The sequence below is a fragment of the Nerophis lumbriciformis genome, linkage group LG25 (assembly GCF_033978685.3).
Source record: "Nerophis lumbriciformis linkage group LG25, RoL_Nlum_v2.1, whole genome shotgun sequence".
Taxonomy (NCBI): domain Eukaryota; kingdom Metazoa; phylum Chordata; class Actinopteri; order Syngnathiformes; family Syngnathidae; genus Nerophis; species Nerophis lumbriciformis.
In genome coordinates this window covers 13,152,350-13,168,625 of record NC_084572.2, presented here as the reverse complement: position 1 = coordinate 13,168,625, position 16,276 = coordinate 13,152,350, and the positions used below count along the sequence as shown (strand labels likewise).

Genomic DNA, 16,276 nt, shown 5'->3' with positions numbered 1-16,276 from the left:
CTGTGTTTTCTTAGCACTTATAGAAGATATAAAGACTGGGTTGCATGCTTTTGGAGGGCTTCTGCATGGTGGGCTTGTGGTGGCGGACCTCCGCTCTCACTCAAGTAGCAAACACTTTCTTGTATTTGATTACCAAATAATTGCGTGTCACAAGATTCCTGTATATTTATACGCTAAATATAGCGACAAAGTGGCTAAAGTCCATCACAGATAATACCTGCTAAGTTTTATTCCCTGGCTTCCCTGCGTTCTGAGGCGGAGTTGAACCACACCTACAGTTATGCTACACCGCCATGCTACATTTGTTTATGAGTGACGGCCAACCGCAGGCGGCAAATCCGCATTGTAAGAGGCTTCCACAAACAAATACATTTATGGAAAATACTTAAAAAAAGAGAATCTTTGAGTACCTCACGATTCAATTCGATTCCGATTCTTGGAGTGACGATTCGATTTAGAATCGATTTTTGATGTAACACAATTATTGTAATATATTATTAGGTATATAAATTACAATAAAACATTTTTAAAACAGGTTACAGGTTAAAAATTCTCCCCTTGGCTGCTCACGTACGACTTACACGTGCAGTGTTGGCCTTAAATACGTCTTTTGAAAAAGTATTTTTTAAATTTTATTTACAAAAATCACAGAATGTTAATCAATATAATAAAAACAAAATAGAGCAAACACAACTCCCAGATTTACAATACATAGGATATATATTGACAAAGCACTTGAGAAGACATACAAATAATACAATACTTATTAAATACAATACTTACAAAAACAGTAACGATAATAATAATAATGTTAATAATAATAATCTTGTTGTTTAATGGTTTAATCCAAAAATTGGTAAAAAATAAAAATAAAAATAAAAAGTATATTTTTAATCGATTCTCGAAAGTGAGGTGGATGTGAAATAATTTTTTGAGCACCCTTACTGACACATTTCACGCACTAAGAATCGACACAAAAAAGTGTTGTACAATATTCTGTGCTGACTATACTGAGAAAAGAAGGTATCGATGTATGTTTTTATTGTTGGTATCAACTTATCAATACTTTTGACAATCCTACTTTACATCTAAATATATCAAAAATGATGTCAATAAAAGGAGACAAACAATTTGCCACTAAAATAGACTTTGGACACCCGTCCCCCTGGTTTACATATTACATAAAGTGTTACCAAACAACAGAAGAGTATCTGCAAACTTTTGCTGTTTTTCAACACCCTTCCACACCTTACCTTTCAGGGTGGTGGTATTGCTTGTGGAGGTTCCCTGCATGTCTGGATCCCCGCTTCTGCGGTAAATACTTTGCCTTTCATAACCGCTTGTATTTTACTACCAAGAAAACGCATGATGCAAGAAACAATGTCTCACTTTTAATGCTTACTGTGTGGCAATTCGTTACACCTCTGTCCTGAACCAAAGCCTTTGTACCGAAAAATCCCAATAGAAAATTGTATTTAGCATTGCATCCGCTAAGTTGGCAACACTAGTCCGTCCGTCCGACCGAAAGACAGTGGACACATGTGAGAGCGACTTAGACGAGGTGAGTGAGAGGATGACTGACACTTGATCAGCCGGTCAACTGTAGCTCCAAAAAATATTCGGAAAAATAAATGCATAATTACATTGGTGCCCTTATCTCCCGTAGAGTGACCTACATTTTAATCCCGGAACAAACCCGCACGCCTCGCCGTTCTCTAGGCACCTTCCCGCTCGTTTCCGCAAACACGGAAATGCTCCCACGCGTATAAAAACCAACAAACTGCTCGGCAAAGCTGTGTTGGTGTGCTAATTTAAAGAAATTATTAAGTTGCAATGACAGTTTAAACATTAAAAACACTTTCCTTCTTTCTTCAACCGCCATCGTTCGCCTGCGACGTGAAGCTAATAATCCAAATGGAGTTATGGTTGCTCACACCCGCAAAGCCCCGACAAACAGCTACAAAAGACAGGGTTCCCAAAGTACAGACTACCGTAACATCAACCGTGCACCAAGGGACCCCATATCCATCTACCTCTCAAAGACGCACATAAGTAATGGATGTAATAACGTTTTACTTGGCAAAGACATATGTCCCATGTATACTGTTAGCAGTACAGTGTGTTCCTTTTAGTAACTGCATAATCTTATTTTTTCACTAATGTTTGCATTTTATGATCGCACTCTGCAATGTCATCCATCCATACATTTTCTACCGCTTGTCCCTTTTTTTGGTCACGGGGGGTGCTGGAGCCTATCTCAGGTCCCTTCTACACTAAGGTTATCCAGGGTAAATCCCACCTAACCTTATTCTTGTCCACACACACACAATGGTCGTTTAAGACCCCCTCGTCCCCTCCGTCCGCCGGCCGGGGCACGTCATAGTCACCTCCAGTGTTGCTTTGTGTGCAAGTTCTTAAATTGAATTTAACTTATATGAACAATATCCAGTGTTGTGGTATTTCAATTAACTGGAATCCAGTGCGCTGTGGGGCCCTACTGTAGTGAATCACACCTGAGCCATCATAGATTAATCAAATCTTTAATAAACACATGGAACGCATGTGAAAAAGTGCAATATATTTACCTGTACAGTAATCTATTTATTTATTTATATATATTTATATATATTTATTTATTTTATATATATATTTATATATTATTTATATATATTTATTTATATATGCACCGTATTGCTTTTTTATCCTGCACTACCATGAGCTTATGTCAGTGTTTTTCAACCACTGTGCCGCGGCACACTAGTGTGCCGTGAGATACAGTCTGGTGTGCCGTGGGAGATTATCTAATTTCATCTATTTGGGTTAAAAATATTTTTTGCAAACCAGTAATTATAGTCTGCAAATGATGTGTTGTTGTTGAGTGTTGGTGCTGTCTACAGCTCGGCAGAGTAACTATGTCATACTCTTTCATATCTATAGGTGGCAGCAGGCAGCTAATTGCTTTGTAGATGTCGGAAACAGCGGGAGGCAGTGTGCAGGTAAAAAGGTGTCTAATGCTTAAACCAAAAATAACCAAAAGGTGAGTGCCCCTAAGAAAAGGCATTGAAGCTTAGGGAAGGCTATGCAGAACAAAACTAAAACTGAACTGGCTACTAAGTAAACAAAAACAGAATGCTGGACGACAGCAAAGACTTACTGTGGAGCAAAAACCGCGTCCACAACGTACATCCCGAACATGACATGACGATCAACAATGTCCCCACAAAAAATGATAAAAACAACTGAAATATTCTTGATTGCTAAAACAAAGTAGATGTGGGAAATATCACTCAAAGGAAGACATGAAACTGCTACAGGAAAACACCAAAAGAAGAGAAAAAAACACCAAAATAGGAGCGCAAGACAAGAACTAAAACACTACACACAGGAAAACACCAAAAAACTCAAAATAAGTCACGATGTGATGTGACAGGTCATGAGACAAGAGCAATAGTGATGCATGGTTGGTTATGGTTTAAATTCATATCCAACAATTGTGACAACGACTTTTTACTGTCAACTGAGTTTCGTTTTTTAATGATTTCTGCTGGTGGTGTGCCTCCGGATTTTTTCAACAGGAAAAATGTGCCTTGGCTCAAAAAAGGTTGAAAAGCACTGGCTTATGTAACGAAATTTCGTTCTTATCTGTGCTGTAAAGTTCAAATTTGAATGACAATAAAAAGGAAGTCTAAGTCTAAGTCTAAGTCTAAGGAAGTAAACAATGTGATAAAGAACATTTGACAACAATCAATTTAGGGATTTAGATATCTGGTCAGGACACTTCTCACTCTTTTGCCTTCACCTTCATTGTCCATTCGTTTTTGGTGACTTCATCTACTCTGGACCTAGACGTTGAGTCCGCGACATACATGGCGGACAATAACTGATAGTCTGCTTTGCCAGTAGCATTTGTCGTTTTCCATAGTCTTCCCTCGGCGGCCAGGTAATACAAAGTACACGCTACTTTTTTTTATTACATTCACGCGAGCCCGCATTCTTGTTGTCTCTCCTTCGACAAATGGACAACGTTTTTCAGTAAGTAGAATCACAGCTGACCTGGACATTCGAAAGTTGTATCTGAAATAGCTGCAATCGCTTTTTTTTAAGGTACTTGTCCGTGTGATTTCCACAAGCGTTTATACATGTAGAGGAAGGGGAAACATGGGCATATCTTGATGACTTGCTTACATTTTCTAGTGTTTACCTCCGAGTGGAAACAGGTTGTTATGAAGCGGGCCGTGGCGCGTTCTTTCCAACGTCACTTCCTGTGTGGGGCGTGGTCTTTCTGGCGTCACTTCCTCTCCGAACTCCGTTGGTCCATACAAGTCAATGAGTCCATACAAAGCTAAGAGCCGGAGATTCAAAAAATACACGACGCACTTGCCCGTGTAAAAAATAATCAGAGGAGGGGGACCTTAAACGATGGTTTAGTGTGGCTGACACGGTGCTTAGGCTAAATAATTATTTGCTTAAGGGGTTATCCGGCTTAGTGCAGACATAGCCTCAGCTGCACATGGGCGGAAGACCTGCAATGGCATATTTATTCTTAGTTAGCCCTTTGTCTTTTGTACATATTATTAGGGGTGTAACGGTACGTGTATTTGTATTGAACCGGGGTTCTGGTTCGGTTCGGAGGTGTACCGAACGAGTTTCCACACGGACATATTAAGTAGCGTAACGCACGTTGTGTAAACAATGCACACCGAGGCACAACACACGGCATGCTAGCAGCTAACGGGCTACGATAGACAGACCATATGTCCTCTTTTCACTAGACATGTCCTCTTTTGCGGAGCTGTCAGGGCGGAGTTTCTTAAATGCCTCAAATGTCCGGCATTTTGAGTTAGGGTTGCGTGTATTTTCAATGTACGTTCAGGGTTAAGAAGTGCAGCAGCATTCGTGAGGGAGGGGCAGAGACAGAGAGAGCGAGAGAGTTATGATAAACGCGCATGCGTCGCCAGGCTCTGCTTTTTATTCATAGATTTATCAGATTTAATTTTTTATTATCTATAGCAGGAGTGTCAAAAGTGTGCTCCGGAGGCCATTTGCGGCCCACAGCTAATGTTTTAAAGGCCCACGGCACAATCTAAAAATACTATTAAAATAAACAAAAACATAACAAAAGTGAAATAAAAAAGCTTAAAGGTTAAATGTAATTTAGAAAAAGTTGCAATGTTGACTAATAAAACAAAGCTGTTTTTTTTTTCTTTCAAAATGTCATTGCTCAAAACATAATTATGAATCAGAATCAATGTTATTATGAATTATTGACCTATCCAAGGTTCTGATTACTTCACATCGAATATTCCACTAAGAAAAATATTTTTGGTGGAAGATTTTGCAAATTTGGTAAATAAATAACCCAAAAATGTATATTTTGTTGTTTTCTTACTGTACCGAAAATTAACCGAACCGTGACCTCTAAACCGAGGTACTTACCGAACCGAAATTTTTGTGTACCGTTACACCCCTACATATTATTTTCTAACTATAATATTAATATTAAATATAACTAATATGAATGATTTTTTAAAGTTTCATTTTGAAATTAAATACCTTTTACATACTGTTTGTTTAAAATAGAAAATGCATTAAAAATGTGTCCATCCATCCATTTTCTACCGCTTATTCCCTTCGGGGTCGCGGGGGGTGCTGGAGCCTATCTCAGCTACAATCGGGCGGAAGGCGGGGTACTAAAAATGTGTTTCACATAAATTAGTTAATTATCGTGATTAATAATCGTGATTTCAATGTTGATAAAAATAATGATTATTATTTTGGCCATAATCGTGCAGCCCTAGAAAATGGTTTCGATTTGTTAACAGTAGCGAGCTTAGGAAGCACCATGTCCATACCTGATTTGTAGTTTATCTATTTAACCTCCATGCCCTCCGCTTCTTAGTACTCTGTGTTCTTCATCGTTGGCCGCATGGCCTTCTCTGCCCTCGTGTTGTTCGAGTAAAACAATGGAGCGCAAATCTCCCAATCTCCTTAATGTTCTCTAATCTAATGAGAGCAGCGGGGATATTAAGCAGATTGTGGAGCATTACAATCTACCATTGGAGACACAGCCACGAGCTACTACCGCACTTCCGCACACCCTCTCGTCTAAATCACCCACCCTTTCGCCGCGGAAAAAAATTATAATAAATAAAAGAAATCTAATTTCGCCATAATATTTTCCGCCTGATCCAATCAGCCTGCTTGCTTAGATTATGATTTGGCTTGAGAAAGAGAAGTAATTAAATCCTGCTGCGGCAGCTGAGAAAGTGCATGGGAGTGTGTGTGTGTATTATATAGAGAAAGAGAAGAAAATGGCATGATAACAAGCCAAGTTAATAAAGGGAAACAATTAGGACATAAAAACCTTGATTTGGCCCAAAGATTTTAATGCTCTTGTCGATGTTAATGAAATCCCATTGACTATCTGTTTCTCACACACACACACACATGCACACACAACCTCATTATCATGGTCTCATTGCTTCCCTCCGGCTCTCCTGACAGGTGTGGCTCCCACACACAGACACACATAGATAAACATTGAAAAGACACTCTCACACACACACACATATACACGCCAACACACACACGCATGCACACGGACAAACTAGACCCTACGGGGTATTCTCCCTATCCTGCGACTGCACAATGAAGACTTTGTACAGCCTCTCCAAACCCCAGCCCTTTACCATTAACACCCCCCCCCACCCCCCATCAATTTCCAGCACATCCCTCCTTTAAATGGGAGATTATGCAAATGAGCTTACACCACCATAGCCCCCCCTCCCTCACATACATGCATATAAGTGATGTGCATTGACTACGTCTCTGGGAGTCAACACATGAATGTGTGAGCTCACACTTTGTCCTAAATTGCCACATCAGGTGTTTCTCCCATCATGACACTACATTCCGCTTTAATTCAACAACATATGCCATATTGACAGCAAACTTGTACAATAGTTGTATGTTTGTAGAACAGGGGTGTCCAAACTTTTTCCAGCAAGGGCCGGAGTCAGTAAAATCGAAGGATGCGAATACATTTTCCATCCATCCCTTTTCTATTCGGGGTCGCGGGGGGTGCTGGAGCCTATCTCAGCTGCATTCGGGCGGAAGGCGGGGTACACCCTGGACAAGTGATGCGCCACATTATAAGGTACATTATAAGGTGCATTAAAGGGGTCATATTACGATTTTTTTTTTTATTATTATTTTTTAAACACTTCCTTGTGGTCTACATCAGTGGTCCCCAAGCACCGGGCCGTGGCCCGGTACCGGTCCGTGGATCAATTGGTACCGGGCCGCACAAGAAATAAAAAATAAATAAATAAATAAATAAATAAAATTAAAAAAAATATATATATATATATATAATTTATTTATTTATTTTTTATTAAATCAACATAAAAAACACAAGATACACTTACAATTAGTGCACCAACCCAAAAAACCTCCCTCCCCCATTTACACTCATTCACACTCATTCGCACAAAAGGGTTGTTTCTTTCTGTTAAAAATATTTCTGGTTCCTACATTATATATCAATATATATCAATACAGTCTGCAAGGATACAGTCCGTAAGCACACATGATTGTATTTCTTTATGACAAAAAAAACAAAAACAACAAAAAAAAACAACATGGCATAATAACTTAAAAATAGGGATGTCCGATAATGGCTTTTTGCCGATATCCGATATTCCGATATTGTCCAACTTTTTAATTACCGATACCGATATCAACCGATACCGATATCAACCGATATATACAGTCGTGGAATTAACACATTATTATGCCTAATTTGGACAACCAGGTATGGTGAAGATAAGGTACTTTAAAAAATTTTTTATAAAATAAAATAAGATAGAAAAATTAAAAACATTTTCTTGAATAAAAAAGAAAGTAAAACAATATAAAAACAGTTACATAGAAACTAGTAATTAATGAAAATTAGTAAAATTAACTGTTAAAGGTTAGTACTATTAGTGGACCAGCAGCACGCACAATCATGTGTGCTTACGGACTGTATCCCTTGCAGACTGTATTGATATATATTGATATATAATGTAGGAACCAGAATATTAATAACAGAAAGAAACAACCCTTTTGTGCGAATGAGTGTGAATGAGTGTAAATGGGAGAGGGAGGTTTTTTGGGTTGGTGCACTAATTGTAAGTGTATCTTGTGTTTTTTATGTTGATTTAAAAAAAAATAAAAAAAATAAAAAAACGATACCTATAGTAAAAAAAACGTTACCGATAATTTCTGATATTACATTTTAACGCATTTATCGGCCAATAGTATCGGCAGGCCGATATTATCGGACATCTCTACTTAAAAATACAACTCCGACAACTTCACATTGTTTTCTGTGTGTTACTTTGGCCCAAAATAGAACAAGCACATTCTGAAAATGTACATATCCCAAATAATCCTCTTGACAAAACAATTCAAGTTAGTTGAACATTCTGAGGAAAAAATTGGTGCAGTTTCAAAAACACCATGAAGAACACAATGAATTTAGACTTAATCTCAGTGTCTCTAGAAAGCAGGTAAACTGTAAATCACAGCCCATCTAGGATTGAACAAAAACTAAATAAAGCATAAATAAAAAACGCTTCTATGTATCAACTACCTCATTTGTCATTTACTGTTCAATTTCTTTAAATTTGCAAAGAAGACAATAATTTCCAAAGAACTACATCAATGTGCAGTGTCTCATGTAGCATTTTCAGTGGGATTACCAATTGTTTATTGTACTCCTGTTTGTTTTACGTTGGGTTGAGGGGGAGGAGTCGCTTGGCATACCCCCGCATAACCCATTTTTTCTTGCATACAAGAAATGCTATTGCGACACCCAGTGGACACATTTAGAACAGCAGTTTCTTTAGTTTAAAAATGCAGCTCAATTTTACACTTGGCAAACTCATCTCGCGGGCCGGATTAAACCTTTTCGTGGGCCTGATCCGGCCCGAGGGCCGCATGTTTGACATCCCTGCTCTAATCTATTCTAACAATAAAATTGCATTTGTGACCAAGTATTGGGGTAGTTTTTCATTTAATTGAAATTTTTAAGTTAATCGAAATCATGCAAGCAAGTTTATGCTACGAGTAATATTTGTGATTAATCATGGCTCATCCAAATTCTAAATTGTGTAATTTTTCTGTTTGACAGCATTAGTAATAACATCGCAATAATAATAATAATGTAATTTCATTTTTACAATCTGCCTACGGCCAATAAAAACCGAGCTGCGGGACGAAATTTTCCCCGGGCTGCACTTTGGACACCCCTGCTGTAGAGTGTCGTCTTGCCACTAGTACAGTATTGGGTACTTGGTTTTTGTACCCACTACATTTTGTAGAATTCCTTTTTGTACACAGAAATGTTGCCACAATTTCAGAAATTGTCTGGGTTATTGTACAACCAAACATTACATAACAAAGTTATGTAAGTTGGTGACTCAGTCTTGTTGTGGTAATAATACACTGCGTTCGTACTAGGGCTGCAGCGATGGATTATTTTAGTCATCAAGTAATCTATCGATTAGTTTGTTGGATTAACCAACACATGCAGCCGTCCCTCGTTTATCCCTGTTAATTAGTTGCGGATGAGACTGCGATAAATTAATTTACGCAAAGTAGGAATCATTAAAGGGGAACATTATCACAATTTCAGAATTGTTAAAACCATTAAAAATCAGTTCCTAGTGGCTTATTATATTTTTCGAAGTTTTTTTCAAAATTTTACTCATCACGCAATATCCCTAAAAAAAGCTTCAAAGTGCCTGATTTTAACCATCGTTATACACACCCGTCCATTTTCCTGTGACGTCACATAGTGATGCCAACACAAACAAACATGGCGGAAAGAACATCAAGCTATAGCGACATTAGCTCGGATTCAGACTCGGATTTCAGCGGCTTAAGCGATTCAACAGATTACGAATGTATTGAAACGGATGGTTGTAGTGTGGAGGCAGGTAGCGAAAACGAAATTGAAGAAGAAACTGAAGCTATTGAGCCATATCGGTTTGAACCGTATGCAAGCGAAACCGACGAAAACGACACGACAGCCAGCGACACGGGAGAAAGCGAGGACGAATTCGGCGATCGCCTTCTAACCAACGATTGGTATGTATTTGTTTGGCATTAAAGGAAACTAACAACTATGAACTAGGTTTACAGCATATGAAATACATTTGGCAACAACATGCACTTTGAGAGTGCAGACAGCCAAGTTTTCATCAATTAATATATTCTGGAGACATACCCTCATGTCAGCAGGCCAGGGAAGCTAGGGTCGATATTCTTCTCTTGATCATCTTCGGTGGCATAAGGGACGGTGTGAGCCAAGACATCCAGGGGGTTTAGCTCGCTCGACTGCGGGAACAAACTGCCGCCATTGCTTGCCGTGCTACCGAGGTCCTTTGTCCCTGAATTGCTCACACACTCCGGCAGATTCAATGGGGGTCTGGCGGCAGATTTCTTTGACTTTATCGTTGGAAATGCATCTGCTTTGAGTGTCGCAGGATAGCCACACATTCTTGCCATCTCTGTCGTAGCATAGCTTTCGTCTGTAAAGTGTGCGGAACAAACGTCCAATTTCTTGCCACTTTCGCATCTTTGGGCCACTGGTGCAACTTGAATCCGTCCCTGTTCGTGTTGTTACACCCTCCGACAACACACCAACGAGGCATGATGTCTCCAAGGTACGGAAAACAGTCGAAAAAACAGAAAATAACAGAGCTGATTTGACTCGGTGTGTGAGAAAATGGCGGATTGCTTCCCGATGCGACGTCACATTGTGACGTCATCGCTCCGAGAGCGAATATTAGAAAGGCGTTTATTTCGCCAAAATTCACCCATTTAGAGTTCGGAAATCGGTTAAAAAAATATATGGTCTTTTTTCTGCAACATCAAGGTATATATTGACGCTTACATAGGTCTGATGATAATGTTCCCCTTTAACTAGAAATCCAATATTTTCATAGCTAGAGCATTAAAAACCTGTTTACAACTTTCTAAATACCTTTTCCAACATTATGAGAGCCTTCTAAGAGTGTAAATACCTTTACACTCTTTTAATCCAATATAGTAATGCTGGCTGAGGCTGAGCCAATCAGTAGCCCTGATACTGAACAGCATGCTGATTGGTTTGGTTTCATCTCGAGGCCAATACTACTGAAGCATTGATTATTTTAGTTTAATTGTGTCAGGATGTGGTCGCATGTTACTGCGTGGCTCGTTCTCCCAAGATGCAGACGGAAACTCCAGAGGCAAGGTGCAGGTGAGACAATGATTTATTCTCATGAATCAGGCAGGAAATAAACAAAAGAGAAGCGTGCCAATTGCACGGGGAGCTAAGGCAAAACTTAGCACAGGAATCACGAGCAAAGAAGCAGGAAATCAAGCACATTTGAGGAGACTGAGGGGCTTTCAGGTTGATAGGACACTGATGAGGATGTTCTATTCATCTTGTATTGAATCTAGTTTAACTTATTCCATCACTTCCTGGTTTGGTAACCTCAGTGTGGCCAATAAAAATAGATTGGGTGGTATAATCAAGGTGTGCCAAAAGACCATAGGCACTACCATGAACCCCCTGAACCAGATCTATCAGGCCAGAGTCATCCAGAAGGCAAAGGCAATTCTGCTCAGCACCCTCTCTTCTCAGAGTTTAGACTCTTACCCTCAGGATGCAGGTACACCCCTACTAATAGAAAGGCCAAAAACAACAGATACATAAGATCCTTTGTTCCTTCAGCTGTTGCCTTTATAAATGAGCTTCTTAAACAAGCTTAGCTGCTTTGCAGTCACTTTAGTGGGAAGCGACATGTGATGATTAGTTTTTATTGTTTTACAAATGTTTTTAGTTTTTAGCTCAATGCTTTCATGATGGTTTGTATGTTGTATGTATTTTATTTATTTGTATCTTGTTTTACTGTTGTACCTTGTTTTTACTGTTGTACTTCGTTTTTACTGTTGCACCTTGTTTTTTACTGTTGTACCTCGTTTTACTGTTGAACCTTGTTTTTTAATGACTACTGCTGCAAACCAAATTGCCCCTCGGGGACAATAAAGATTTCTAAGTAAGTAAGTAAATCATCCAACGTAACTGTTGCATGGCGCAAACAATATAGCCAGACAGAGTGTGGCAAAAAACAGGAGTAAGTAGCTCTCTGATTAGTGCCCAAAAGTAGGTGAGCGTCCCGAACACTAATCAGAGGCAGGTGAAACTATTCAGCACCCATGGTAACCAAAACACAAACCCAGGAGTGCTGAAAACAGAACTGAGGGAGTCAAACTAACTGAACAAAAACATGATCCAGGCAACACATCATGACAAATTGGCCATTTTAATGCTTGGAAATCCTTAATTTTGGACCAAAAAATTGTAGAATATGCTTTACAAAAAATAAAAAAATAAAAATGTATAACAATATTTGAAGCGCAATGTAATCAGATTAAACACACTTTATAGCCTCGGGAAGTATTTAAGAAAAATTGTTGAGAAAACGATTTTTTAGCTTGCCCTTCATTCATGACCTTCATTCTTTTTTTAAAATTAATATTGAAAATTTACGTTTAACATGCCTGCATACATAAAAATACATAAATTAAAAAGCTCCACTGTTCACCACTACACAGATCACACTACCCACACACAACCACTCTCGAGTGCGCTCTATTAAACTAAGTACGTGTATTTCAAGTTCCGGGCACTCCATGTGGTCTAGAATAGATCAATTTCTCTTGGTTACACTTATTAAACAATTATTTGAAGCAACAGAAAAGAAAACATATTTTTTCTAAACGATTTCATTGATTAATCATTGCTAGTTTGTATTCTCACCACATTCTACAGAGGCACTATAGAGAGCCTGCTGACCAACAGCATCTCTGTCTGGACTGGAGCCTGCAATGGCTCAGACTGGAAGTCTCTCCAGAGAGTGGTGAGGATTGCGGAAAAGATCATCAGGACTCCTCTTCCTCCTATCCAGGAGATCGCAAAAAGCCGCTGCCTGACCAGGGCTCAGAAAATCTGCAAAGACTCCTCCCACCCCCACCAAGGACTGTTTTCACTGCTGGACTCTAGAAAGAGGTTCCGCAGCCTCCGAAGCAGAACCTCCAGGTTCTGTAACAGCTTCTTCCCTCAGGACGTAAGACTCTTGAACGCATCATAATTAAATTATCCCCTCAACTCCCCCCAAAATGGATTAACTCGCTGGAATAAAAAAGACAATATAACATACATCCATAAACGTGGACGCATGTGAAAAAGTGCAATATATTTATCTGTACAGTAATCTATTTATTTATTTATATATATTTATTTATTTTATATATATATTTATATATTATTTATACATATTTATTTATTTATAAATGCACCTTATTGCTTTTTTATCCTGCACTACCATGAGCTTATGTAACGAAATTTCGTTCTTATCTGTGCTGTAAAGTTCAAATTTGAATGACAATAAAAAAGAAGTCTAAGTCTAAGTCTAAGTCTAGTGTTTTTATTACAAAGAAGTCTCTTGATATTTTACGTTGTTTGAAACAAACTGAGAAGAAAAACTGAGATACTACTGTAATAAATATGAGCAGGAGATACATATGACAAATGATGGCGAGGGCGAAGTTTGTGCTAAAGATGTAAAGTGAAGTGGATCCACGGAACTCACTAGCCTTTAAATAGACCCCCTTTTTAGAGCAGTTGATCTGCCGTCTCTTTTCTGCTCTGCCCCCCTTTCCTGCATGGAGAGGTTATTAGGTGACCACAGATGACGCTAGCTGTTCAAAGTCGGGACCCGGGGTGGACCACTCATCTGTGCATCAGTTGGGGACGTCTCTGCGCAGCTGACTTGTCTCCACTCAAGATGATCCCCTGCTGGCCCCACTATGGACTGGACTCTCACACTATTAACTAGATCCACTCGACGTCCATTGCACAGGCTGCCCTTTGAGACACTCGTGATTTAGGGCTATATAAATAAACTTTGATTGATTGAAACTTTGAACTCGCATGGTTCTGCAGTCAAACAATATAAACAATATGATTCATCCATCCATTTTCTACCGCTTGTCCCTTTCGGGGTCGCGGGGGGTGCTGGAGCCTATCTCAGCTGCATTCGGGCGGAAGGCGGAGTACACCCTGGACAAGTCGCCACCTCATCGCAGGGCCAACACAGATAGACAGACAACATTCACACTCACATTCACACACTAGGGCCAATTTAGTGTTACCAATCAACCTATCCCCAGGTGCATGTCTTTGGAGGTGGGAGGAAGCCGGAGTACCCGGAGGGAACCCACGCAGTCACGGAGAGAACATGCAAACTCCACACAGAAAGATCCTGAGCCCGGGATTGATATGAAATTTTTTTTTTTTTAAATGAGAATTTCAAGACTCTTTAACAAAACCTGAATGACAATAAAAATGGAAATAGTTTTGTTTGTTTCCGACCTGCTTGTAACAAGTCATTTTGAGGAACATCCCAGTCCACACTTGCACAATTCAACAGGTCCGAAAAGGAGCGGGACAAAGCAGAATTTAGTAATCCTAATCCTTCTCCGTGTCTCAGCAAATACTGATAGTTGGTTCACTTCCTGTGTTTTTGATTGTGCGCCACAGGCCTATCTAATCAAATAGGGACCCTTGTCTACTCTTTACAGAGAATGTACTGTATGTCTTTGGTCTTTTTAGACTGAAACCAGAGCACAGTCCCACGGGAGAGGAGCCTGATAGCCTTAAAGGTTTTGCTTCCTCTTCTACTGGCGGAAACAAAAATAAGCCTGGAGTCTTAGAGCACTTTGTTCTACTAGTAAGATACGAGGACATACTACAGGGACTGACTTTTGTCATCTTTGTTTTACACAGCCTACCCTGATATACATTCGCACGTAAATAAAGGCTAAATAGTTGGATTTTTGTTTAGTTGTCTATCCATCCATTTTCTACCGCTTGTCCCTTTCGCGGTGGCGGGGGGCTGGAGCCTATCCCAGCAGCACTCCCGCGGGATACACCCCGGACAAGTTATTTTACACATATTTTATTGCAAAGTACTTCTTTTTACACAACTATTAAAAGGGCTGTTGTTGCAACTTGCTGAAAGAACAGAACTAGCTTCGGAGGCATATGTTAGCATTAGTGGTTTAACAAAATATATATTTCTAAATGTCTATACTTTTCACAATTACTAACTATATTAAATAAAAATGGCTTGTTGGCACGAGGAATTAGGCTGTCCATTGTGGCTCATTAAAAAAACAGTCTGAAAGTTGTTACGATAGAATTTACATTCAATGATGGCTAATGTTAGTAGCTAAACTCGGCCAAATCGCTAATATTAGCTGACAACACACAAAGCTAATATGTGTGTGTGTTTGTGGGTTACCTAGGGCTTGGATCAATCAATCAATCAATCAAAGTTTATTTATATAGCCCTTATTCACAAGCGTCTCAAAGGGCTGCACATCCTGGGCTCAGATCCCACATCAGGGCAAGAAAAAACTCAACCCAATGGGATACGTTAGGGGTTAAAGCTGGAAGGGGGCAGGGTATAATGCTTACAACACTTTGGAAAGTTAGCACCCTCTAAGCAGTCGCGTAAAAGTTACAAAAAGCCCCTTTGAGTGGGAAGTAGAATCAACTGCTAACAGTAGTCGCTAGTTAGCTAGCTAGCTGCCAACTGGCTTGCTAGTGCTGCAAGTCTTTTTACACTTGAAGAGATGATAAAGCTGCCAATTGGTAAAGTAGGAAGGAGACCAGACTAGCACGCTTTTACTTTGAAAAGTAGAAGCATGAAGCACTGGTTAATTCCTTCTACATTTGAGGAGACCATTATTTTTAGCCGCTATCATGACAGTTGCTGTTAGAAATTGTAATCAGAGGTAGAAAGCTATTGATTTTTAAACCATGACTGTCAATATTAAAATATCCAATCCAATCCAATCCACTTTATTTATATAGCACATTTACACAACAAAATGTTTCCAAAGTGCTGCACAACAATATTAAAAACAATATTCAAATATTATCCTTAGCTCCACCAATGACTGAATAAAAACAAAAAATAAATACATATAACACCAATATATGTAAAAAAAAAACAGAAAAACAATATAAAATAAATATGATTAAAAATGATTTTAATGGGTAAAACCAATTAAAACAGTAGAAATCAACATTTTAAAAACACAGATGACAACAGAGGACCACACAACTCACGTAGTGTTAAAAGCCAAAGAATAAAAGTGGGTCTTAAGACGA

The 16,276-nt window shown here is 39.1% G+C and overlaps 1 long non-coding RNA gene across 1 annotated transcript; it reads left to right on the top strand.

The window, feature by feature from the left end:
- The first annotated feature begins 1,248 nt into the window (after nucleotides 1-1,248).
- On the top strand, nucleotides 1,249-12,913 carry LOC133621999 (uncharacterized). Its single transcript, XR_009817728.1, has 3 exons — nucleotides 1,249-1,314; nucleotides 2,938-2,996; nucleotides 12,869-12,913. It is a non-coding gene; the product is annotated as an uncharacterized lncRNA (long non-coding RNA).
- Nucleotides 12,914-16,276: the final 3,363 nt, after the last annotated feature.